Source organism: Plecotus auritus (assembly GCF_963455305.1).
Source record: "Plecotus auritus genome assembly, chromosome: 3".
Lineage (NCBI taxonomy): Eukaryota > Metazoa > Chordata > Mammalia > Chiroptera > Vespertilionidae > Plecotus > Plecotus auritus.
Genome location: NC_137772.1, coordinates 94,240,370 through 94,267,840, shown reverse-complemented (window position 1 = coordinate 94,267,840; position 27,471 = coordinate 94,240,370). Strand labels below are relative to the sequence as shown.

General features: G+C 45.6%; 1 long non-coding RNA gene across 1 annotated transcript in view; it reads left to right on the top strand.

Moving 5' to 3' along the window:
• The first annotated feature begins 10,700 nt into the window (after positions 1–10,700).
• LOC308245149 overlaps positions 10,701–27,471 on the top strand; it is a 154,458-nt gene continuing 137,687 nt past the window's right edge. The window contains exon 1 of the long non-coding RNA XR_013960216.1: positions 10,701–10,975. This is a non-coding gene — a long non-coding RNA (uncharacterized lncRNA). The remainder of the gene's footprint in view (positions 10,976–27,471) is intronic.

The window sequence follows — 27,471 nt, the reverse complement described above, 5'->3', positions numbered from 1 at the left end:
ATTGCTCCATGAAGTAAACAGGATAAGAATCACTATTCAGCTATTTACTTGAGGAAAGAGACCAAAGAGGAATAAAATAAGTACAATTTTTATTTTTTGCATAGTCAAGGATACAGTGTAGCATAGTGAAAAAGCATAAGCTTCATTTCTGGGTTTGAAATGGTGCTCTGCCATTTACTGCTGTGTGATCTAGACCAAGTTATTTAAACTTTCTGAGCCTCCCTTTTTTGTGCATGTTCTGTATATAAAGGAACAGACAGGCTTGTATGAAGGATTAAATGAATCTAGGAGAGTGTTTGCCACATAGTGGGAGTTGAGCAAGCATTGTTTTACTTCCTTCCTTATATACTTTCCACAGCAAACCCAGTTTATCTTGATCGATGTTATAACCTTAGTACACAGCACTGTATCTGATAGGTAGTATGTGTCCAAAATATAGTTATTGAATTAATTGATTAATTAATGGAACTCTAAGACTTAGAAACAAAAAAACTTTCCTTTTACATATCAAATGTTATCATTCTATAAAATTATAATATTATGCCCTGACCGGTTTGGCTCAGTGGATAGAGCGTCGGCCTGCGGACTCAAGGGTCCCAGTTTCGATTCCGGTCAAAGGCATGTACCTTGGTTGCGGGCACATCCCCAGTCGGGGGTGTGCAGGAGGCAGCTGATTGATCTTTCTCTCTCATTGATGTTTCTAACTCTCTCTCCCTCTCCTTTCCTCTCTGTAAAAAATCAATAAAATTATAATGTTATTATAATCCCTCCCCAGATGGTCTACATACTAATGACAAGTCATCTTCAGTCAAAACCCAAGGAAAGTGACCTAAAGACTACGCATTAGAAAATCAAACATTTACATTTAAATGTAAGACTATACACACGTTTCTCTGTATAATAAAACAAAACTAATATCTCTTTATTCTGAAAATGTTCTAGCAAGCAAAGGATGGTAAAGAGAAATTAATCAAAATGTGTGAATTCAATTTGAATAAAACATTCTTGGTGTTCTTACTGTGATCTCTTAATTTTTGTACTGGCAACCATAAAGTATAATTTATAGAGATACTATAAATTCACACAATCCCACTTTTTCCACCAGGATTTAAAGTCCTCAAATGTCAATTCCCTTAATATGAGTATCTTTTTTAGGATCAATAACCTCTGGATTGGGAAGAGAGTCCATGAGAAGAGTGAAGAGAACACAGACTTGGAAACAGACAGTTCTTCCACTTACTTGCCAAGTGACCTTCATAAACTCACTGAGCCTGAGTTTCCTAATCTATAATATGGAAATAAAAACACCTACTTTGTGGAGTTGTTATGAGCCTTAGGAAAGGTAATATGTGTGGAGTGCCTATGAAACATAGCAGGCACTCGATGAATTGTTCCCTCCTGCCCTACTGACAATGCTACAAAGGGATTCAGTAGCTCCAATTAGGAGTTTAAATTTTTAAAGAAGTACCACATCTAAGTATTTTCATTAATAACAATTGTGATGTCAAAGTAACACTTTTTTTTAAGTAACACTTTCACCAGGGATATGTCCGTGTTTCTGTTTCATGGCATGGTTTTTCTCTATAGAGAAAATTGGACTGTGAGCTCTGTGAGGATAGGAACTGTCTTGTTCACAATCCCATTCCTGCGCCTGGCATGCAGTAGGCTCTCATTAAATATCTGTTAACTGAATGACTTCTTTTGGTAAGATTTTCAAAAAACACTAAAGACTAAATAGAAAACAAATGGGAAAGAACCTTAAAATCAAGAAATTCAGACAGGAAAATACAGATTTCCAATCCTAGCTTGGTCTCTGGAATCTCAGGCCTTGTCTCATCCACCTTTGGACTGGCCATATCCACACTGTCTTTTTAATCAAGGCAGCAAAACTCCCCAGCCCTCTTTTTCACAGAGAGAGAACTATCCTAACCACCCCCAGCCCTCCACACAAGCTCTGAGTCCTGTCTCCTGGTCTTTTACATGGCTCCCTGTAGTTACTCTCAAGTCTGCCAGGTTGGCCTCTCACCCCCGTGTCAGGCTAGTTCTGCAGGGAAGCCCACCTCCTCAATATAGTGCAGTACCTCCCCTGGCAAGCCCAGGAGTGTGAGGAATATGCAGGTCCCAAGATGGAGAAACATACCTGAACAATGGTTAAATCCTTCCCAGGCCTGCAACCCACCTTTGGTCAGTGTGACCAGCTCACTTGAGGGAAGAAGACAGTCCCAAATTCACTTCTACAGGCAAAAATACTGATAAGATCCTAAGAAAGTAGTCAGCCCCTGAGTTCACTGAATTCAGATTGGAGAGACTTATGTAATTCTTTTTTGGTGGAAGAAGAAACCTAACTCTGAGCTAACTAACCGCTGGCCAGAAGCTACTGAGGCCTGGAAATACCTTTGTGGATTCTGTGTGTCCAGGACAGGTGCCTGCGGGTTCCCTGCCATCTGGCCAGAGGGCTAGGCCCGTCTCCACTGGAGGACCTGTGGCCAACTGTGTCCAGCACCCAGGAGGCGGAGGCCCCTGCACTCCCTTGGCTGGAAGCTTGGCTGGGTCGCTCAAGTCAGGCCCAGCTTGTTGCTTGAAGCTCTCAGGCTCCTGCGTCCCTCACCCCGAGTGCTTCCGCTGACCGGCTCAGACCCACAAGATCCACGAGAAGAACTGAGAGTTTCCGACCCTTCTCCCTTCCCCGCCAGACTTGCCTGCACCTCAAAGCTGGAGAAGCAATTACGCTCCGCTCCCCTCACTCGGGGCCCAGCCCAGAAGCACCTCACACTTCTGCGGCATCGGAACCGGCGTGGCTGCCCTTCCCCGCGGCTCCCTGTGCCCTGGGCTCGACGCGCGACGCCGTCCTCGCAGTCCCGCTGCTTGTGCCCCTCCGTGCGAGGCCCCGCGGGACACGGGGCACCCTGAGAGCCGCGGATGAGCCCTGGACGTTCAGGTGGGAGAGCCCTGGAGTTATTCTCGGGCGGCGGGGTGGGATGGAAAATGGGGGCTCACTCCAAGTCTCAGTTTGCAAAAACAATGTTCCTGGCACACTGATGCCAGCCGCCCTCAAAAGGCAAGCGCGTGATTCCGCAGGTCCTTCAGGCACGGTGTCCAGTTGCGCAGAGTAGAGCAATCCCCGACTTCCACGCTTCGGGGAGGATTTTGAGGGGACTCTGGGCTGAGCCCCTGGCTGGAGCCCCTAGCAAGACTTGTGTGTTTTTTTGTTTTGTTTTGTTTTGTTTTGTTTTGTTTTTTTCTCAATTCAGACTGGGCTCCAGGCTCTGAACTTACTCTGACCCCTACGCCCCCGCCTTGGGCTCTGCGTGAGCAGGAACCCGTGCGGGACTCGGAGGAGTCACACTCCCACGGGGCTGGCAGACCACTGGAGTGGAGGGCGAGGAGATATTTATCTATGTTCGTGAATGGTGTATTTTTCTAAAAGGTGCTAAAAAGATCTCAAAAGAGCTGAGTTCTAGCCCCGAAGCCACAACTGCGCCCCTCTAGCTCTCCATATTCCCAAGGGGGCTGGTCTGGGGAGAAGGTATCGGTGCCCCTAGTTTTCCTCACGCCCAGCAGGCGACTCTGGGTATGGCTTTCCAGACGCGCGCACTGTGCCCACGCTCACGCTGGGGGCTCCCGGCGCCGGAACTAAGGAGGTGCCGCTGTTCCCTGGCTCATTCCACAGGGCAGCGGGGCTTCAGGAGCCTGAGACCTGCCTGGGGGGGTGGAGGTCACCCGTCACGACCGGCCTCATATTTTTAGGCAAAAGAGCAAAAAAAGTTGCGCTGAACAGTTTTTAAATTCTTAAAAATTTGAGGCTGGAAAGCCTGTAAGACGAGGCGAACGTGCGGGAATTCTCCATTTAAAAAGCAGTACGGAGTTGCCAGGAAACTCACTAAGAAGTGACTTTACTCCCGCAGAATGGGCCCCCCAAAAAGGGCTACCAGGTGACCTGGCAGAAATCCGAAAAGCCGCACCCTGCGCCTGTCTTCTCCAGCAACTCAGCGCAGGAGGAGCGGACAGGTGGGTTTTCGCCACCGTGAGTGCTACAACCTCCTACTCAATTTTCTCATTTTTTAAAAGAAAAAAAAAAAACGATCACAAGTCTCAAATGTGGGTAGCTGAACAGCGTCCAGATAAAATTTGCGTTATGAAAATGTGAAGTGGAGAGAGAGAGGTTTGTGGGTGAATGCAGCTCTAACAGAAATGCGGAAAGTGAGCAGGAGCCCACAATTTTCGTTTTTACTGTAGAAATCAGTAAACGAAATCAAATGGTAATAGTTGCCTCTTACAGCCACTGAAAAGTTTGAAATAATTTAATGTGTTTCGGATTTATATGTATGTAACCACCATACTTTTTATTTTGTCTAGCTATTTCCATTGAGTTTTAATAAGCTCTTAAAGTTCCCTGGATACATTTTGTGAGGTTTTTTTTTTTTCAAGTGAGTGGAGATTACATGAACCAGAAGTGAAGTTTGAGCATAATTTCCTTAGCCACTGGGAAGCCTGTATCTCCTGCCAAAATTTCCAAGGATGGGGAGAAGAAATGGAGAGAAAGAGACTAAATATTTATTGAGTACCTACTATGTGCAGGCACCGTGATAGGGTTAGCTTTACAGATTTTATTTCATATTAATAATTGTTTATCAATAAGAACTCTTTTTTAAAAAAAGATGGAAGCTTCCTTATTCTACATATGTACCTCAGATAGCTAGCTTCCATAACTTTGTTTCATTCTCAAGAATTTCGTTTTTACTTCCTTCTTCAAAGTGACATAATTGCCAAGGTTAATGGAGAGATCAGTGTTTAATGATATTAAAATCTGTTTTGTTTAACTGATTACATTGGTTAGTGTTAATTCTGTCTGTGGGGGAAAAGTGATGTCTTCTAACTCTTTAGTTCCTTGCAAAAATCAAGAAATCCCGAACCGTTTGGGAGGAGAGGGAAACTTGCTATTGGGAGGAGAGCACCATCGCTAAACGCTATGTGAAAAAAAGAACATACAAAGCAAAGCTTTTCCATTGCTGCGGTTCACAGGAACCGAAAACGTGGCCGGTTTTGTGAGGGCTATGCAAACACTGTGGCTTGTAGCGACTATTGATAAAGGCTGAGTTAGATTAGCGGCTACATGTGTTATAATGGATGCCTGGAATTGAGTGCTCGGAACTTAAAAAAAAATGAGAAAGGAGTTGATAATCAGATGAAGTGGGAAAGGAGAAGAGGAGAATACACCCAGGAGCTCCAGCAAGCAGGTAAATCATCAAAATTCAGTTCCTGCAACTAATGAAAAAACAACAACAATCTTGCTATATAGTCCTGGGGAAATTGTTCTCGGAGGCAAACCTGATGGTAGGTCTATTTGTCTTTTTTCTTTTACAGACTATCAAAAAAGTTATTTCAGAGATTCAGCCAAATGTTTTGACTGGGAGACAGAAAACAACAACAACACAACACAAAACAAAACCACACAAACAACAAACGGGACAAAGCGTTTCCGGCTGTCGCGCTCAGGCCAAAACGGGACCCAGAGCCCAGGGAGCCCCAAGCCACGCACTTCCCGCCCCCAGCTGCTTAAGGACGCTCCCCGCGGCCCTGGGAGGAGCCGGAGGGCAGCCGGCAGGGACTGCTCGGTTTCCTCGCGGGGCCTGAACTTCAGTATTCCTTTGGAAGCACACTCCTTTAGTTTTGTTCTGCAAGGGGGAATGGGCGCAGCAATTCCAGAGCTATCAAGATTTCCACTCACTTGACAAACCTGGAAATTTTGGGAAGTTCTAAACTGAGCTTCCCGCGTTCCCAGAGTCCCTCTCTATCTACTTTACCAGGACCACGGGGCGACTTGCCAAGGGGGTGCGCTTTCAGATGATTTTTTTCCCACAGAGACTGGAGAAGCGCCTCCGCCCCGCTCCGAAGGCAACTTGCAGACCTCAGCGTCCAGGGCTCGGCGTGGCGCTCCGCCCGCCCCCTCCGAGCCCGCCGGGCCCCAGTCTTGGAGAAGGCGGGAGGGGGAGTATCTTATCCAGCTAGAGCTTGGTGCCACGGCGCTCTCCTGACTTAACCCCGTCCTGGGGGCCAAGACATGCACTAACCACTACGTGTTCCCTCCCTCTACCCTCACCCCCGCCCTTGCTGCGGGCTCGGTCCCCATTCCCGCGGGACTCGCCCTTGGAACCAGTTCCCGATAGCAGAAACTCTCGTGTCACACCTCCCCTACGTCCCGGCTCTCGGGCCCTTTTCGGGATCCCACACCCCACCCGGCGTCTCCCGCCCCTCCAGGCCAAAAGAGACACCACTCCTCGCGCCCAACCCGCAGCGCCATTTTAACCCCATAAAGGTTTCCAGTTGCTGAGGGAACGGGAAACACCTCACCCTACTCCACACACTGCCTGGGTCCACGCCTAAAGCAGCCCAAAGGGGGTTGTGAAATAACGCGGCGGGGGGCGGGGAGGGGTCGGTCACGCTGCCTCCGAACTCTCCAAACTCTGGCAAAGTCTCGGGGACACTTGTGCTCCCCAGGACAGTTTTCTTTCCCTTGGGGGGACTGCGGGGTGTTTGAGTTTCCTGGCACTAACTGAGAAGAGCCTCCTCTCCTTTTCCCCAGCCCCTTTAAGGACATGTGATCTTCAGTCTCAAACTTTCTCCTCTGGTCTAAAACCACCATCAGCCGCGGAGAGCGACCCCAGGCGAAGCGGAGAAGGCAGAGCACTGGTGTGGGGTTAACCCAAACCAGGGCGCCTCGAGGTTGGCTGAGGCCCTGCGGTCCACCCTTGGTGCGCTGTTTGCCCCAGGGAGCCCCCGGGTTCGCGAGGAGCGTGTTGCCGCTCCTGAAACAGTCATTCCCTTGTCCAGATCATATTCCCTATAAAATCTAAAGCCAGATGCATCGCTTGGGCAAGTTCCCATTTCACCGCGAAAAGCACAGATTTGTTTCCAAACTGGACTCCAAATCGAGCTGTTGGTGCGGGTTCCAGTGGTGTGAGCGAGGTTGGCCCTTCGATGGCTCAAGTGACTGCCTGGGGGCGGACAACGTTGTAGGCACTGAAGTCTGAACTTAACGCAGGCAAAGCACCATTTGCGAATGCGGAAGGTGTGTGGTGTGTGTGTGTGTGTGTGTGTGTACGCGCGCCCTTTTTACGTAGGTGGAGGAGAAAAGACCAGTTTCATAATTATAGACGCCCAGTTTAGCAAGATAACCTGATGGAACTTATTTTTCACAAAAATAAGTTACAAGGGGAAAAACTTGCAAGCAAGTGAGAACACTGGCCACGTCTGAAACCAAGGACTGGCATGGTGAAAGCAGGCATTTATATCAGTCTGTTGCGTTGAAAACAGTTTTTGCTGAGTTTTTTGTGGTTTTTGTTTGTGTGTTTAAGAAACAGATGCTCTTTTAAAAAGGAATTAGCCTAAGAGACTATTTCACCTACAGCATCCCTCTCATCATTATATAAAGAAATTTTGGTGGAGTAAGCCATCTTTTTTACAGTTAGAACTTTCTAATATTTGCAGTTGTGATGAAGAGGGAAGGAATAAAAACGAACAAAGTTACTCTGAGATTGATTACTGCCTGTTACCGGCAAAACGTCAGCAGGAAACCAAGACTGTATTCCCAACGTTCGCCTAAGCGAACTCAATTCTGCATCTTTTAAGATTACAGCCGTTTTTAGTCCTGTTAGTGAATAAATAGCCAGCAACACATAATCTAAGCAATGCAAACAAGTATACGATTTCGAGTCTCCCTGTTTAAAAAAATGGAAGGGATTTTGTGAACGTGCCTCTGAACAGCTAGAGGTGTAACAGCATTGCGTGCCCCCTGCATTAGGTGCCAGTGAGAGAGTACAGACCCAACTACTGGCACAAACTATGTTTCCACATTCGACTCATTTAGGATCACATGATTTTTTAACATTTGCCAAAATCCACAACAAAGGTGCCATTAAATAGAATAGGTTAGTTCTTTGGCTCTGCATAAACGTACTGGAGTGACAGAGCGAGCATCTCAGTATTCCAGTGCTGGTTCGCTACGGAGGAGGGTGGGATAAGTGAGGACTCATTTTAGCTGACCAGACTCGGGCTGGCTGCCATCCTGAGGGTGGTTGTGAGGGGTTACCTTCACTTTCTGAAGATATTCTCATGCTTTTCCTTAACTGAAAAGGTCTTGGTAAGGCCTTGGTAAGGCCGCCCACAGTGGCTGCGCTTCCGTCCAAATCTGCGCAGGCCGCCTTGTCCCTGCAGTGAAGACCGCAAAGAAGGAGGGCGGGTGCGAAGGATATCACCAAAGTTTCCTGAAGTCCTGACGTCTTTATACCGCTTAGAGCTCTGGTTTTTGATGAGAGGCGGATACTTATCCAACATCATTGGCACAATTCTGTGGGCCTCCAGTACCCCTGGCTTCTGGGATCCGTGCCAGGCTCTTCGCCTGGATCTCTCCCCAAGACCCGCCACTGGGGACCAACGCAAGCCTTCCCGCCCCACTCCTTTGCCTCTACTTCCCCTCCTCAGCGTCCAATCAGTCTCGAATTTCAACTCAAGACCCAGGCCAAACGTTCCCTTCTGAGCTGGTATATTATCATACCCTTGACTTTTCTCAAGAGGAGGAGGAGTTTCCCCGCGCCCTCCCGATACCACCCACGACCCGGTTTCCATGAAGCTGGTGCGCCCACCCTTGCCTCCTGACCCCAGACCTTGGTCACCCCGGGCTGCGCTCTGGGAAGCTGCTCCGGCTGATGCGGCCCGGGTGCTTTCGTTTTGCTTTCGCTCCCTTCTCTCGGCAGCCGGATAAGATTTCGAAAGAAAAAAGTGGGGGTGAAAAGCGTGTGCCTGACAAAGTGGCGGCACACCTTGGTTGGCGGGAAGCTGGGCGGGGAGTGGGGGAAAGCAAGGCTAAAGCTGGGGCCTGTGCACCCTTGTTCCTAACTGGGGCCAAAAAGGCCAAGAGGCTCTGACTTGTTTTCTTCTTGCAAAGAAACTTGCTTTGTATACTTCAAAATTGGTGGGGGAAAGGAGAAGGTAGACATTGTCTTTCAAATACAGACAACGGTCAGCGGGCTTTCACTCAATTGTAAGGAAACCGGGAGAGACGGCGCGAGAACCCAGAGAATAAAACAGGCCCCCGCACCAGGCTCTGAGCACCATTAGGTGTGAGGAGACCAACGCGCGCCCAGTTTGCTGAAGGCGGGCTCAGCTCTGCGCTTTGGAAACCCAACAAACACTGCACGGGTTCGTTTTACTTCATCTCGCTCCCTCTTTCTCGGGAGTGAAGCATGCAATGCTAAACTGATGAATTCAGGGCCTAAGATCTCCCCCCTGAGGGGCGGGGGGGATCCAAACCTGGAAAGGTTTCTCAGAAAGAGTCAAACATTGCTGCTGGGTGTGGCCCATTCGAAATCCTTCCAGAGTTTGGACGAGCCCAGTGCCGGGGCTGGGGTGGGCGCAGGGGACAGCTTGTGCGGAGTCCCGCTTCGCCCCCTTCCCCAGTCTGCTCTTGAGCCCAAGGAGGGTGAGTGAGGAAACAGTCCTCCAAACTCCTTAAAAAATAACAGAACACTTCCAGACTGTTTACCACACTGTCCAGCTGCCTGGAAAAGTCAGACGTGTTTCCTGCACTTGTCCCAGCTCAGCCCCCAGCTTTCCACTACCCCTGATCTGATGGGCTAAATTATTTTATTCCGACCCAGTAAAGTTCAACTCCGATCTAAGTAAATCACTAGGGAAAAGACAGGAAGCTGCTAAGGTAAATCACACTCAGACTAGCTACTTGCAGTTGTATTTACCACCCTCCCTGTTTACATTGAGCTCAGGAACTGAAGCTTTAGGCCAGCAGGGAGCTCAGTTTCACTTCGAGGGTATGACGGGGCCTATCATTTTCGCCCTTGCGTTTTGAAGAAAAGTTCGAATGTTTTTGTCACCGATCCAACTTCGAGTAACTCCTCAAATATTATATCCCCGCCCCTCCACTGCGGTCCAGGTCTGAAAACTGCTTGTTCCCTAGCTGTCCGGGAAGCAGTAAGTGAGCTCGCGCAACGCTCGCTGCACCTGCGGAGCAGGGAGGGCATCTGGGGAGAGCGTCTCCGCGGTCTGGTAAAGGCCCCATCGCGCTTCCCGCTTTTTGCGGGCCACCCCTGCGAGTTGCTGCAAGCCACCCCCGCACCCCTTAGTCTCCCGCCCCAACCCAACCGTGCGGGGACCAGGGAAGACTGGTATCTCAAGGCCTGGGAAAGCGGAGGCGCCAGAGACAAGTCTGGCCCCTGGCTCCCAGGCGAGGCCCAAAGACGCGCACACTCTGAGACCAGGGCGGTGGCACTCTAAAGGAGAGGCAGGGCAGGAAGAGGGCGGAAACGGGGAAAACTAGGGAACACACCCACAAGCCGGGGACCCAGGGGTACCCGCTGGGTGGTTAAGGCAGGGGTGCCCACACTGTGCGCGACGCCTGGGCCACGGCCGGAGCCCACCAGCTAGGCGCACGGGTGAGCAAGACAGCCGCTGCCTTCACGAAGCCTGGCAGGCAGCGCAGAGCCCCCGGTAGCTGGTTTTCCCTGGCGGACACGTGACAGGGTTGGCAGCGCTCTGGAGGAGGGGGAAGCGGCGAGCTGGAGGCTGGGGCTGGCGGGCGACTAACGCGCTGTGTACTTAGGTCGTGTGCTGGGGCTTTTCTCTCTGGAGCGGGTGGGAGGAGGGGGAGGGGCCACCGCTCCGCCTTCTTCTTTTCGCAATGTTGACGCAATCTATAAATAGTGGAACAAAAGGACCAACTTCCTCGGAGCTTTGCTGAAACTGCACAAAAAAATCGAGCTGGGGGGTTCCCTGGTCCCTGGCGACTGGGCTGGGAGCGCGGCGCCGGAGGAGGGGGCGGGCGCAGCGGGGCCGCGCCGCCAAGGGGACACCTAGCTGATGCACCGCTGCCGCCGCGCCACTCCGTGCGGACCCTGGGCTCCCGTCCCTGCGCGGGCTCAAAAACTCGCCCTGACCAGGGGTCTTCCTCCCCCACCGATGACAGGTCAGTCTGTACAGCCCCTTTCGGCATTGGGTTTTCTTTTCCTTCCCCCCGCAAGCCTCTACTTTTAGAAGGGAAATGAGGGAAAAAATAGAACCAGGCGCAGCAGTGACAGCCACCAGATCTGTAATCCCAGGAGTCCACGGTGGGGTGGCCGAGGGCACTCAAGGAGGAGGTCTGCGCCTGGTCCCCAGTCATACAACCATTGCCCGCGCGGCCGCCGGAGAAGACACCAGGCAGGACTAGCAAGCGCCGTCCAGGCGGCAGGGAGAGCGGAGGCGCGAGCGCCGCGGAGGTGCGGGCCGCAGGGCAGGGGTTGAGGGCGGGTCCCCGCTGCCGCTCCCGCTTAGGGGCCAACCCCCGACGGAGACCTGCCAGGGACTGGCGCCCTCGGAGCTCGGACTTGGCTGAGCAGAAAATCGCTGTTACTGAAGGCCGCCGCGCACCCCGGATCCAGTGCTCACGCACCCAGGCGTCAGGGATTGGGCTGGGTGGAGGCAGGGGCACGCTCCTCCGAGAGCGAGGACCTGAGGAGCGACAGCCGGCCGCGCCGCCGGGGCGGTTACACTGGGCGCGGGGGAGGGGGCGGAGCTGGCGCTGTTGACAGCCTTGCTAGAGCGGGAGGGAGGGCGAAAGTGGGGAGTCGGGACTAGGGAAGGGAGCTGGCGCGGGAGGGGGAGCGGGGAGACGAGGAGGAGGAGGAGGAGGAGGAGGAGGAGGAGGAGGAGGAGGAGGAGGAGGAGGAGGAGGAGGAGGAGGAGGAGGCTGGATCACGTGACGGGCAGACGCCCCCGCTACAGGCTAACAGTAGCGGTGACGTCACCGTCCCCTGACTGCAGGGGTTGGCACTTCCGCTCGCTCCCCCTTCCCTGCACCCCGGCTCCCATTACGGGCTCACAGCCTTTGGGGAGTGTGGGAGTGGGCTGAGGGTGTACTGGGGTTTTCCTGATGGCCCTAGCTCCGTTCTGCTTCCCCAGCTTCCCAGGGTCCCGGGCTAGGGACCAGCGGCATCCTGAGTGGCCCGCCGGGAACGCGCTCCATTGTGTGAGCTGCGGGGCGGTGCTGGGCGGAGGTTGGTGCAGGCCCCCGCGGCTCCCAGCTCAGGGGGGGTGGGGGGGTGAGGGGGGCGGGACGGCCCTGGAGCAGTCAAGGCCAAGTTCTGCAGCGTCTCTGAGCGCCTTCCGCGCTCCAGAAGCCCGACACTCTCCACTGTGGGCTGGCAATCAGCGGCTGCGCCCGCGTTTCCGAGGCGCCAGTGGTCGGCCTCCCGCTCAGCTGAACGGGCCTAGCGTCCAGTGCCACGGAAGCGTGGTATAAGCTATTTGGGGAAACTCCGGGGATTGGTGATTAAGCGTGGTGAGCGCTGTTTATGTTGATGCATTACTAGAAGGGAAATACACTTCGCACAGATCCTTGGCCCAAAGAGGGCAAAGAGCTTCGCTGGAGGCAACAAAATACTTTTTTTTTTTTTTTAAGATTGTGACAGACTGTGCTGTAAGGTATTAGCAGACTAGTTAGAGCAAGGTTTATCTAAAAAAGTTGGAACATCTTCCAGGGTAGATAATTTCAGGGACACATTATGATAGTAAACTGCCTTTTTTGGGTGGTGTTGTAGTAAACTAGGAACAATAATCCAGATAAATTACCTCCTAGTGGGTCACTGAATATTAGAATTACAGGATTTGTTAAATATGTAACACCATGTGGTGGCTAGGTATAAAATAAAACTTTTATATTGAAAATTCCCATACAGCATTCTGTAACAGGAAGGTGTGTGGGGGATTGTTATTAAAAATCTGCTAGCAACTATAAATTATACATGGGAGGCACAAGAGCGGGCTGGGAGAGTTCAATAGTAGAAAAGAGGGGGACATATGTAATACTTTCAATAGTAGAAAAGAGGGGGACATATGTAATACTTTCAACGATAAAGATTAAAAAAAAAAAATACAGCCTGGGGTTCAATTTGAAAATCCAAGAGGTAAATGCTAACAGAAAGAGCAATTGGTAGGCTGGCTTTAGGGAAGCAAGAGTTCACACCCCATTTGTCTAGCCTGCACAGCTTACTGTAGGTTATGACCTGAGGTGTTTTTTGAAAGAAAGAAGGTAACTTACTGGTTGGCAAAAGTTAGGCCAGCTAAGAAGAAAGGAAAGGGCTTCCCAAGCTGAGAAGCAAAGCCACGTGGACAAAGGCCTGCAGTGAAGAATTAAGGCAAGACACGTATGGGTGAGAATGTGGGGAGAAAGGAAGCTGGAAGAATGGGAATAGGCAGGTCACGCAGGGCTTGCATTCTATGCTGAGGAGTTTGCACTTTAGACTGAGACCTACACCTTTTCAGCCTTTTCAGGTACACATACCCTTTTGAAAAACAAAAACAATGCACCTATAGACCCATACTACAATTTTGCATACAATTTCAAAGGGTTTACTGTAGTTGGTGAGTAAATGACTATTGAGCCTTAGGATTAAAACCTGTAGCAGAGATTTCAACTGGTGTGCCACAAGATTTTTTAAAACATATAATACCTGACCATTTAGTTAGGGGCACTGACCTCTTTTCCCTTAGGTTGGTATATAAAAAAATGACAACGGCCAACACAATAGCTGTTGGGTGCGAATAAATCAAAATTATACCTAATTTTTTGTCAAATCAGGCAAAAATATATTTTTTGTTGTGCCACAGAATTTTAGTAATTAGTTTATGTGTGCCATGAGATGAAAAAAGATAGAAAATCTCTGACCTATAGGAAAGGGAAAACCTTGAAAAGACTTTTTTTTTTTTTTTTTTTTTTTTTTTAAGGAAAGGCATGTTCAGGGGTGAAAAGATTACAGTTCTTTGCAAAGATTACACTGGTTAGGGTTCTGGAGTTGAATTGTAAAATTGACTGGGATCACTGCTGTGTATGTAGTGGCAATGGGGATTGAGAGAAGAGGGGTTCAAGAAAAGAAATTAAAATGATTCAGTGGAATGGGAAACTGATTGGCAGTGTGGGGCAAAGGATCCCCAAGTTTCTGGTCTAGGGGTGGACTGGCCAGAGGAGTGGACTTCAAGTCCAGGAGGAGGAAGTATGTTTTGTCCCTGTGGAATTTGAGGTACCAGGGAAGTATCCCAGGAGGGTTGGAAAGAAGGTCTGGTTAATGCCAGTGTTCTTGTTCCAGCATTAAGAAGGGTTCAGCGATCTGGAGAAAGACTGTGCGTAGATTAAGTAGGAGTCCCGAGATGAAAGATAATTTTGAAAGGCATTGGAGGTCAGAGGAGCTTTAGCTAAAGGAGCTAAGTTCTCTCTGTCTCAGGACCCTTGCTTTTTATTAACACAATTTGTCCTAAGGCAAGGTGGAGATAATACACTTCAAAGGGTAGGGTACAGAAGCATTGTCAGATTGGGGAATAGCCTAGGGCTGTTCAGGTATTTGGCCAACAGGAGGCAATAACATGTAGATTAAGAAGCCCCAGCTGTCTGACAGCAAACAATCATCCTATTCAGGTTTGCTGGCTCTTTGGAATCATTATAACATTAGGTAGTAGCTAAAACCACGTAGTGATAAATGGATCAGAGGGTGTGTTAAATGAGAAGAGTTCTGAAAAGGGAACCCTGGGGACCCACTCACATTTAGGGAAAGGGGAGGAGCCAGAGGAACCTCTGAAGGATAGTGAAGAGTGACTAAAGAGAGCCTGGTGTCCCTAGTTTGTAACTTTGATTAGTAAATCCTGCTTCCCTGATAAGGGATGAAAACATGTTGCTGATTTGGTCCCCTTATAAGATCGAAAAGGCTGTATAGTCTTTCAATGAAAAAGAAAGCATCTTTTGAAAGCTTCTATCAGATGGGAGATGAATGCAGGAGAGGATTAAATCTTGCTTCCCCTCTTTTTTTGAAACTAGAAGAAAAGAAGTGTAAGAAATCAAGCTTTCCCTTTTTCTTGTTCCCTTCTCCCTTATGACCATTCCCTCCCCTCCAGGTCTGGCCTTACTGGCATATTAAGTCAGTAAGCTTTCAAGGAAAAGGAGTTCAGACAGACTGGGTCCCCATGATGGTGTTTTTTGTTCTTAATGGCACTTCAAAACCACACCAACAGTTAGTACTAGGAGGTGCTAAGATTTCAGTCTAGCTAAGGAAACAAGGAAAAGTAGAGGGAAAGAGTTTTTATTTGCTTCCTACATCTCCTACCTACTTGTTACAGCTAACCTGAGCTATAGGTTTATTGGAAGCAGGGACTCAGGTACATAACAAATAACCCAGAACTTAGTGGTTTTAAACATTACTAATGAACATGCAATTTGGGTAGGGCTTTGTAGGAACAGCTTGTTTTTAATCCACTTGGCATCAGCTAGGACAGCTCATAGTCTGGAGGCTTGCATCATCTAAAGGCTCTTCACTTGCGTGTCTAGGGATTAGGACTGACTGAAGTCTAGGACCTTAGCTGCAGCTATCAGCCAGAACACCTACACCTGGCCTTCCCCTGTGGTCTGGGATTCTTTACAGCAGGATTGCTGGGTTCCATTTATGACCTAATCTTAGAAGTCATGCAGCATCATCTCTATCAAATTCTATTCATTAGAGACAAATCACTAATGTTATACATATTCTAGAAAGGGGAGACATTGGTCAACATGAACATATAGGTTTCATGTGTGGATTTCTAAGTTACGAAATCTGTATAATTAAAAAAGGTGGGGGGAGGGGGGGCAGGGAATAGACTGTCTTTTAATGGGAAGAGTTTCAGAGTTTGCTATGTGTTTAAAATCACCACACATTAACTTCAGATAAAATGATTTATAAACAATGTGTTGGACTTGGTATGACCATTGTTGAGCATGATCTGGTAGTAAGTACAGTGTGAGTTTAGCTGATACTGTCACTTGCATTTTATGTATATACTCTTGTGGTGTACTCACCCATCCTGCATCCACAATGCAAATTAAGGTGGTTCTCTGCAGAAAATTTCCAGGGATTCCAATCTGGTATGTCTGCATATAGAAGGTATGGACTTGGGTTAGGCACCATGACTTTCTCACACACTATCTCAGGTAAAGAAGGCATTGTAAATCTCTGAAAATTTTCTACCAAGAATGTAAAAAAAGGCAAACAGACCCAATCACAACCAAGAAGCAGCCTTGAGTTTTCAAATATGTTTTTATTTTACCAAAGAAAATCACATTCTGATTAAAAATCCAAGAGGCATTTTTCTAAGATACAAACAAAAAGAAAGAAAGAGACACAATGCAGGAAGATCACTATAAGGCTCAGAGATAACATTTTAACAAAAATACAATGTGTTATATGTGAAAAATGCTTAGATATAAGAAACCAAATAAGTGTCCTCTTTTTTTTTTTTTAAATATATTTTATTGATTTTTTACAGAGAGGAAGGGAGAGGGATAGAGAGTTAGAAACATCGATGAGAGAGAAACATCGATCAGCTGCCTCCTGCACACTCCCCACTGGGGATGTGCCCGCAACCAAGGTACATGCCCTTGACCGGAATCGAACCCGGGACCCTTCAGTCCGAAGGCCGACGCTCCATCCACTGAGCCAAACCGGTTTCGGCTAAGTATCCTCTTTTTGATATTAGAATGAAATATAAAACTCCAAACATTTCAGTTTTTAATTACTTTTAGCTCTATATTTTATTTTCATTTTTTAACTTATCTTTATTGTTGAAAGTATCACAGATGTCCCCCTTTTTAAACATTTCATTACAGCAAAGCTAATCCCAAGCCAATCTGAGGCAGTTTGTCTCATAATCATCCCCTTTCTCTTTTATGACCATTCTCTCCCCTCCAGGTCAGGCCTTCTGAACACAGACACCTCTTTTTCCCAAACTAGGCCGGACCCCCACAGTGGCTATACTTCCAGGGCAATGATCAGTTCCTAAAAGTTTTTTCTGTTCCCTTCTTAAATTGTTCCTGACTTTGGACCTCATTATCAAGGCCATCATGTCTCAAAGTTAAAAAGCAAAATGATATGGAGATTATTCCAATAAGTAATTTTATAATAAATTCATGTTACATAATTAAAACAAAATGACATTTCTATAAAAAAAACTGTTATGTTTTTAGATGTCAGGATCTTGACTTGGACTTGTTTATTCATAAAACTCAGTAATCCCCAAAAATGGTTGAGATTTTAGGTAGTTTATAAGAATTTGCATGTTTCCTTGAAGGTGATATAACACTTTGATTATTACAATACAAAATTTAAATGACTCTTCTCCCACTTTTACGATGCAAATTCCTTTATTTTTTCTTTAAAACCAGTACCAATTTTTGAAGTAGCATGCTTTTAAAAAAAAATAGTTATTTAGTTGGTAAATGAGCTCGAATTCTTTAAGGAACTGAAAATACTTCCTTTCCTTGAGTAATCAAGTAAATAATCTCTTTTAAAATTGATTTTAGAGAGAAAGGAAGGTAGAGCAAGATAGAAACTATTGATTTGTTGTTCCACTTATTTATGCATTCATTTGGTTGATTCTTGTATTGTACCCTGACCAGGAATCAAACCTGCAACCTTGGCATATCAGGATGATACTCTAACCAACTGAGCTACAAGGCCAGGGCAATAACCTAGTACCTTTTAAATTATCCTAAAACTGACATAATTTATACGTCTTTGATGTTCTCTTAGAAAGATTTCCTTTATGACTTAGAGAAATAGTGCTTAGGGCCATTTTAATAATTCATACTCTCCTAATACTTCTATATGTTTTGATTTTACATAACTATTTACAGTTATAGAGTCAAAACCACACTGTAAATTCATACTATAGAATATGTTTTAAATGTGCATCTGGATAATGAGCAAGTATATATTTATGAACCCTTTGTTTTATGTGTATTTCTTGATTTTGAAGTGGCATGCTTTTAAAAAAACAAAATGAATTAAGTATATCTTTGATTTTAAAGTTTCTTATTAGTAATTTTAAAAAAATTGACAGTGTTCATGTCAAGCTAACAGACTTTGTTATCGGGCCAGAACTGTTCCTGACAGACTTCACAGCTACCATGGAGGCAGCCCGAAGAAGCTTAAGCAAACACTTTAAAGTTATGTAATACAGTTCCAAAGGAGGAAAAACCGCAAACAAAATGTGCCATATAGTTTTACAGATGCTATTTTTCTGTATGCCAGAAGGTATTACTCTATCTGTACAATGATTTCATAGTAATGATAACATGAAAGAAAATTGGGAATGAGCCAGTCTGTTTGTAGGTATCTTGATGAAGGCAGGGATGAGGAAATTATTTTAAAGTAGTTATCTAGTGAATGTTTTGCTTACTCTTATACTAGTAAACTAAGCATTTTAGAAAGTGCTATAGTGAAAATAGCACATTAAACAATAAACAATATTTCAATAAAGAAATAAATTCAATAAAATGATATTGCTAGCTGATAGTAATAATAGTCTATTATTAAGAACTAAATACAATCTTACTTTTTATTAAATAAAATAATTTGGATCCTTCTTTATGTTAGTTTTCTCCACCTTCCTTTGTGTTCAAAGTATAATTTATTTTAAAAGAAATAATGCCAAAGCCAATAAAAAAAACATACTTTGACATCTAGGCAAGGTTCTATGTTAAGGAAGCATCATGGAGAAGACAAAGAAGTGTAAGTCCTTGAGATAGTAAAGTTACTAATGTGATTATATGAATAACAATTCAGCTTTACCAAACTGAATTACAGTCTCCTAATCAGAAGACAAAGATTGAAAATAAGCGCTCATAAGGAATGTTGCTAAGAGTGCAATGAAATTTACAACCTCAACAATTACTATATTACCTTTCAGGGGTCTAAAAAACTGTCCAAATTTTGTTAAAGTAGTTCCACTTCCAGGAACCAATCCTAAGCAAATAATCAAATGTGAAGTAAAAGATTTATATATACTACAGTATCTATACAGAGGAAACAATCTAAATATTCAACAGTAAAGAAATGGTAAATAAACCAAGGTCTATCAATCTAATGGCCACTGAAAATATTTAATGCCACAGAGAAATATTTAATTTAATGTACAATTAAAATTTTTAGGTTATATAGCTATTTCTCCTCCTTTATTTAAAAATGTATTTATTTATATGCATAGAAAAAGGGTGGGGGGAAATACACCAAAGTGTGTAATGTTATTATGGTCATTTTTACCCTCTTTTTCATGTTTTCTAAAATGAGTACACATTATTTTAACAATCAGAAAAAAATAATTAAAAATTTTCTCCAAAATATGTAAATCAAATGACATATATTTACATTCTTATAACCTAACATAGTAACACAATATATTACTTATTTTATATAAGTGCATTTTCATTTTGTATATTTGTAATAATGTCTGCCAGTGAATAATCTCTGCTTTCTAAAATTAAATTAGATAAGGTATAGGCAAGTACAGAGTATTATGTGAAGGGTATAATTTGAGGGGTAAAGTGTTATGGCAACGTTGATTTGGGAAAAATTTGGTAGAGTCAAAATCCAACTGTAAAGTTACTATAAGGGCTAGATCTATTTTATAAGTTTTATAATAGCATTTACAATTTTTTAAATTGTGGTAAAAAAGAATTATGATCATAACCATTTAAAATGTACAGTTCAGTATATCCATATGTATGTAATCTTAAGGATAATATCTTTATTGGTTTCAGAAAAATAATACATGTTCATTTATAAATAATTCAAACAATATAGAAAGTGACAGGAAAACATTTTAAGTATGTTTTTTTAACTATATTTTTATTGATTTCAGAGAGGAAGGGAGAGAGAGAGATAGAAACATCAATGATGAGAGAGAATCATTGATCAGCTGCCTCCTGCACGCCACCCACTGGGGATCGAGCCCACAACCCAGGCATATGCCCTTGACCAGAATAGAACCCATGATCCTTCAGTCAGCAGGCTGACGCTCTATCCACTGAGCCAAGCCGGCTAGGGCTAAGTATGTTTTTATTGATTTCAGAGAGAGGAAGGGAGAGGGAAAGAGCGATAGAAACATGAGAGAGAATCATGCACCCATAAGAGAGACTCATCCATTGCTGCCTCCCACACGCCCCCTACCAGGGATCAAACCTGCAACCACGGCATGTGCCCCAACTGCAATCTCCTGGTTCATGGGTCGATGCTCAACCAGTGAGCCACACCAGCTGGGCTACAGGAAAAATTTTAAATCTCACAGATCCCAGATTTTACCATCAATATTAAATGAACTTCATGGTAGGCATATTTCTATGCATTTATACAAATAAGATAATCTTTAAAATATATATATTTATACTTTTTTATATATATATTTATACTTTTTATTGATTTCAGAAAGAGGATGAGAGAGGGAGATAGAAACATCAATGCTAATCTGAGGATAAAAACATGTACACTACTTTTAAATAATACAGTATTACATTTCAATTCCAATTTGGTAGTAGCAAGATCAGCTTAAGGAATTGCTGAACTTTTAAAAAATGTTTCTTTGCCACAAAAGATCTTATTTCCTAAAATATGTAAAGTTTTAAAAAGTATAAGAGTTTGGAGACTTTTAAAAATGTTTGTATTGATTTCAGAGAGAGGAAAAGAGAGGGAGAGAGGGATAGAAACATCAATGATGAGCAAGAATTATAGATCATTTGCCTCCTGCACGTCCCCTTCCTGGGGAACTGAGGATCCAGCCCCAAACCTGGGCATGTGCCCCAACCAGAATCAAACCGTGACCTCCTAATTCATGGGTCAGTGCTCAACTACAGAGCCACACCAGCCAGGCTTGGAGACGTTTTTATCTGTATGTTTCAAATATAATAATGCCAATAGACTCTGATGTGAAAAAATGTAATATTATTATGTCATTATTTTTACAAAGCCAAGGTATTAATGCTTATTTCTCTTTTGTAACCCTAATTCCTTTGGTCATTTGGTCTTAGTCTGTATTTTAAAATCCAGTGCTCATAACTTGCCTCGATTCCAGAAATCCTAGTTATTAATTTTCATTCATCACTTAGTTATCTGCCCTTCACTAAGTAGTTTCTTATTATTTTTATTTTATTTTAACATGGACTCATGGATGCCCTGTTTGCCTTTTTCATTAATTCTGGAATGACCTTTATTTAGATAAAGGCTCGGTGCATGAATTCATGTGTGGTGTAGTCCCTAGGCCTGGCCAGCAATCAAAGCACAAGCGTCTGGCATGGAAGGGCAGGTCCCAACTGACCTCTGGGCCCTGGGCAGCACTTGGGCCCCTGGGCCCCCACACACCCCCCTCTCCACCTGAGTCACAGCGCCCAAGTCCCCATGCAGAGATGCAGTGAGTGCTGCCAGATGCCATGGACCGCCCAGCAGTGCCACACGGAAGCTGGGCTGGCAGTGCACTCTCTCCCAGCCAGCCTCGGCCTCGACTGGCCCCTGTGGTCCTGGAGGCTGCGGCCCTGCTCATCTGGAAGAGGGCATGTGGGTATGGGGAGGGCTCCTGTGCACGGGGCTTTCCAGGTGCTAGAGCCCTGGCATCCCAGGGGAGGGTAGCAGGGGGAGTGAGAGCCAGTTTGGCGAACAACCCGCATTCTCACTGCACCTCCATCCCTATTACCCCCACCCCCAGGTAGCCAGCAAGAGGTTGCAGCCCCCTGCCCAGGCGCTGCGGGAGGTTGGTTGACACCACCCACCCCCAGATCCCTGTCCCAGCCCCTTGGGGCCGGGCCCACCACCAGCTCCCTTAGTGCCTGGGCACCCCCCCTCCCCCATTACCGCTGCTGGTAACCATCCTCTGGGCGATTGGTTTGGCGAGTGATCAGGCCCCTGCTCCACCCACCATGGCCTGGCTCCGCCCACTCACCTGCTCCACCAAAACATCACGGTCCTGGTCTGGTCCTGGTCTCATCGGCCAGCAGCACCTCCACTGCTGCCCACTGCCAGCGCTGCATCGCTGACACCTGCCATGTTCCACGCCACCCCCTGGTGGTCAGCGCACGTCATAGCAAGTGGTTGAACTCCTGGTGGAGGGGACAATTTGCATTTTAGGCTTTTATTATATAGGATAATAGTTCAGGGTCATCCTGGCTTTGCTTTAAAACTGTACAGACAGTTTTCCTTTGTTTTCTGGCTTTGAATACTGCTTAGAGGAATTCTAAGGCCAACATGATTTCCTCCCTTTTTAAGTTATTTCATTTTTCTGTCTAAAAGTCTGAAAAGTTTTTCCTTCATTCTTTATGGTCAATAGCTTAATCATGAGATGCCTCAATATTGAATATTATGTGTTTATTTGTCCTTGGCCATATTATACTACAGATTCAGTTCTTTCAAATTTTTGTAGAAATTTTCTCCTATTACATCTTTAAGAGCTTTTTCTTATCCATTTGTTGTATCTTGTACTTAGGGAGATTAATCAGGCTACAATATGTTGTTTTTGTCTCACTTGTATATTATCTTTTTTGCAATTACTTAGGTCTAGTTTTCTTGTGCTTTCACTTTAATTTATTTATTAAATTCATTTGTCAGCTGGAATTTACTAAGTGTCAGCATTAGTGGTAAATAAGGTCACGTACCTGCTTTTATGAAGCTATGTGCTTTTATGAAGCTACTAGAGGCCCGATGCACAAAATTCGTGCACGGGGGGCGGGGGGGTGTCCCTCAGCCCAGCCTGCACCCTCTTCAACCTGGGAACCCTTGAGGGATGTACAACCGCCCAGGATGGGGCCTAAATGGGTAGATGGACATCCCTCTCACAATCCAGGACTGCTGGCTCCAAACTGCTCACCTGCCTGCCTTCCTGATTGCCCCTAACTGCTTCTGCCTACCAGGCTGATCACCCCCTAACCACTCCCCTGACAGCCTGATCGACACCTAACTGCTCCCTGGCTGGCCCGATTGCTCATAACTGCCCTCCCCTGCCATCCTGGTCCCCCCAACTGCCCTCCTCTGCCGGCCTGGTCCCCCCCAAGTGCCCTCCCTGCTAGCCTGATCACCCACAACTTCCCTCCCTTGCAGGCCTGGTCCCCCCCAATTGCCCTCCCCTGCAGGCCTGGTTCCCCCCAACTGCCCTCCCCTGCAGTCCTGGTCCTCCCAACTGCCCTCCCCTGCTGTCCTGGTCACCCTCAACTGTCCTCCCCTGCTGGCCTGGTCTCCCCCAACTGCCCTCCCCTGCTGGCCTGGTCTCCCCCAACTGCCCTCCTCTGCCAGCCCGGTCACCCCTAACAGCCCTCCCTGCTAGCCTGATTGCCCACAACTTCCCTCCCTTGCAGGCCTGGTCCCCCCCAACTGCTGTCCCCTGCAGGCCTGGTCCCCCCCAACTGCCCTCCCCTGCAGGCCTGGTCCCCCCCCCACCAACTGTCCTCCCCTGCAGGCCTGGTCCCCCCCAACTACCCTCCTCTGCCGGCCCAGTCACCCCTAACTGCCCTCCCTGCTAGCCTGATCACCCACAACTTCCCTCCCTTGCAAGACTGGTCCCCCCCCAACTGCCCTCCCTTGCAGGCCTGGTCCCCCCCCAACTGCCCTCCCTTGCAGGCCTGGTCCCCCCACAACTGCCCTCCCCTGCAGGCCTGGTCCCCCCCAACAGCCCTCCCTTGCAGGTTTGGAACCCCCTCAACTGCCCCCCACTGCAGGCCTGTCCCCCCCCAACTGCCATCCCCTGCAGCCCTGGTCCCCCCAACTGCTCTCCCGTGTAGGTCTGGCCCCCCCAACTGCCCTCCCCTGCTGGCCTGGTCCCCCCCAACTGTCCTCCCCTGCAGGCCTGGTCCCCCCCAATTGCCCTCCCCTGCTGGCCTAGTCTCCCCCAACTGCCCTCATCTGCTGGCCCGGTCACCCCTAACTGCCCACAACTGCCCTCCCCTGCAGGCCATCTTGTGGTGGCCATCTTGTGTCCACATGGGGGTGGCCATCTTGTGTCTTGGGGTGATGGTCAATTTGCATATTACTCTTTTATTAGATAGGATGAACATTTTAGTTTAGGATGGGTGAGGAAGAAATAAACAAACTTGTGATGTTCAATATAATAATATTAAGAAACCCAAGTAAGGAATTGAAGGTTGGGGGAAGGAATTTGGCATTTTATTATTTTATTTAACATTTTATTGATTTTAGAGAGGAAGGGAGAGTGAGAGATGGAAACATCAATGATGAAAGAGGAACATTGATCAGCTGCCTTCTGCACACCCCCTATTGGGGATTGAGCCCACAACCCAGGCATGTGCCTGACCAGGAATTGAACTGTGACCTCCCAGTTCAAGGTCAACGCTCAACCACTGAGCCATCCTGGCTAGGCGGAATTGGGCATTTTAGATAGAGCAATGAAAGCAGGCTCTCTATGATGATATTTGAGAAGAGACTGAATGAAGTGAGGCAGTGAATTAGGAGACCTGGATCATCCAGATGTAGAGAAGGGCCAGGACAAAGGTCCTGCAGTAGGAAGATGGTATGTCCAAGACAGAATGATTAGAGCCAAATAAGTAAACAGAAGCTGGTGAGAGATGAATCTAGAGAATTAGATAGGGCAGGTCACAAAAGGGGTTGAAGGCCCTAATAAGGGGTTTGAATTTTGTTCTAAGTATGAAGAGAAGCAGGGAGATGGTAAGTGCTTTAGAGGAATCCCTCTGCCACTAAATACTTCAACAGTAATAAATTGAGTATAGTAGTCCCCCTTTATCAGTGGGGGATACATTCCAAGAACCCCAGTGGGTGCCTGAAATCACAGATAATAATGAACCCTATATATATTATGTTTCTTTGTATACTTACACACCTATGATAAAGCTTAATTTATAAATTAGGCAGAGTAAGAGATTAAAAACAATAATAATAGAACAATTATAATAATATACTGTAATAAGTTATGTGAATGTGGTCTCTCTCAAAATACCTCATTACACTGAACTCCCCCTTGTGATTATGTGAGATGATAAATGCCTATGTGATGAGATGAAGTGATGAAGACATTGTGGAAAAGAATGAGGCTATTATAAGGGTCACTTGAACACAAGCACTTACATACCTCAACAGTTGATCTGATCACTGAGAAGGCTATTAGATGGGGAGTGTATATGAGGATATGCTGGACAAAAGGATGATTCATATGCTGGGCAGGATGGATCGGGATGGCATAAGATTTCATCACACCGCCAAAGCCGGTTTGGCTCAGTGGATAGAGCGTCAGCCTGTGGACTGAAGGGTCCCAGGTTCGATTCCGGTCAGGGGCATGTGCCTTGGTTGCGGGCACGTCCCCGGTGGGAGGTGTGCAGGAGGCAGCTGATCGATGTTTCTGACTATCTATCACTCTTCCTTCCTCTCTGTAAAAAATCAATAAAATATATATTTAAAAAAAATAATAAAAAAAAAATAAAAAATAAAAAGATTTCATCACACCACTCAGAAAGACATGCAATTTAAAATTTGTTAATTGTTTATTTCTGGAATTTTTCATTTAATATTTTCAGGCTTCAATTGACTGTGGGTAAGTGAAATAATAGAATGTAAAAATGTGGATAAGGGGGACTACTATTTAAATAATTGGTCAAATAGGTGTTGTAGAACTGAAAAGGGAAAAGGGAAGTACTAAGGTAATGGAGTAACTTCAGGAAGGATCTACTGCTGGTACTGGATAAACACAGGGAAGACCTGAAGTTATTAGAACACAGAAGTTATGAGAAAAGACTCAGCAGAGCTCGAACCCTGACCTCAGAGGAGGGATTGCTGCCCATTTGCTGGTGGTACCTCTGAGCAGGTATGTTGAGGCTGGTTACAGGAGAGTATAAAATAGGTGAACTTTGGAGCTAACTGCTGCTGTCAAGATGAAGGACCATAACTGGGGCAATGCTGAAAACCAAGATGCAGAAAACCACGGAGCAAGTTCTTGTTCTCTCTTCTTGATTCTTAGTCTTTCTCTAATGCCCCTTGTTGAGAGACTGTAACAGGGATTCAGCTGGTAAAGTAGAAATGTACTTTAGTTTGTAAAGTCCCAATCCCAGCATCACAAAGCAGAGAATGGAAAGGTTTATTGCTAAGAGACAATAGCTTAATAATTGGCAATTAAGAACAATTTCTAGGTTTTTGCCTTAAGCAAATATGTGAAAATAATGCTGTTGACTGACATGAAGGAGACAAATTGAATTGGAGAAGAAAATGAGATTTGTTTTGAATGTGCTAACTTAGAGGTCCTTATTAGGCATCTAAATAGAGTCCCCAGGTAGAAGGTTGGATATGAGTTCAGATCTTATACAAATTTTAGAAGTCCTAAAAATATAGACAATATACCAGAAAAATTGGATGAGATGACCTAGAGGGAAATGAATGTTGATGGAGAAAAAGAAAAAGAGTGAGGAATATGCATGGGGGCCCCAAACATTTAGGAAGAGTAAAATGACCTGGCAAGAAGGTAATCATGATCTCAGCAGGAGCAGTTTAGGTGGAGCTGTGAAGACAATAATCCTAATTAGATTGGATTGAAGAGATAGTATGTAAAGTGAAGAAGTGGAGACTGCAAGTATACACAGTCTTTGAAAAGTTTTGTTATATAGGGGAGCAGAAAAATGGACTCCTAGTCACCATATAAGTAGAGGGGGACATGGGGTCTAGGGTGATGCTATTTTTAGGATGGGAAATATTACAGTATGTTTACTTATTGGAATAATCCAGTAGAGAGAGAGAAATTGAGGATGCAGGGAATGGAGAGTATAATCACAAGAACATAGTCCTGGACTATGGAACATGGGATCCGGGGCACAAGTGGAGGGTCTTGCCTTAGATAAAAGCAGGGATAGTTGATCCTTTATAAAGGAAGGGAGACAATATATGAGTAGAGATTAAAGCAGGTTGGTAGATTTAGTGAGAGAAACATACGTTTCTCTTGTGACAGCTTCTATTTATCAATGAAACAAGAGTTTGAAGTAAGGAGCAGGTAGATGTGGGAGATTTCAGAGAGAGAAGTCATAATTGACTTGGAGAATTGAAGAATGAGTTGACTAAGGTGATGTGCTGGGATTACCAGTTTTTCCTTTTGGTGAGAAGTCAATTCTAGCTATGTCTATTTCATTTCTTGCTGTCCCAAATTTATTTGTTTTGAAATAACAATATTATTTTGGCCCTTGTTGGTCTAGGTTGTGGATATTTTCTGGTTACTTCTAGTAATGTTGTTAAAAGAATTTTTACTGTTCTTTGTTTTGCCCATTTTGTAAAGTGTTTGGGTAGGAATATTTTGTGGTCTTCCTTCACTCCTATCTTTATCTGAAAGTCTAGAAAAATGTTTTTAAATAGATTGCACTGTGTACTTTTTAATTCACCCTACATATAGGAATATAATAGATAAGAAGTCATAATTATGATATATATTATTATAACAGCCACCATTTACTATGCCAGGCACTTTGCATATTTGATCTCTAAAACTTATAACAACTCTACAAGGTAAAATGTTGTTGCCAGTTATTTCCCCAAGAAACCTTTTTTACTGGTGATGTCAGATCACACAATATTACCTGAAGCTCACAGCTGGCCAAAATAAACAAGCTAAGAAGAAATTTTCTCTTTTGTGTTAGAAAAAATT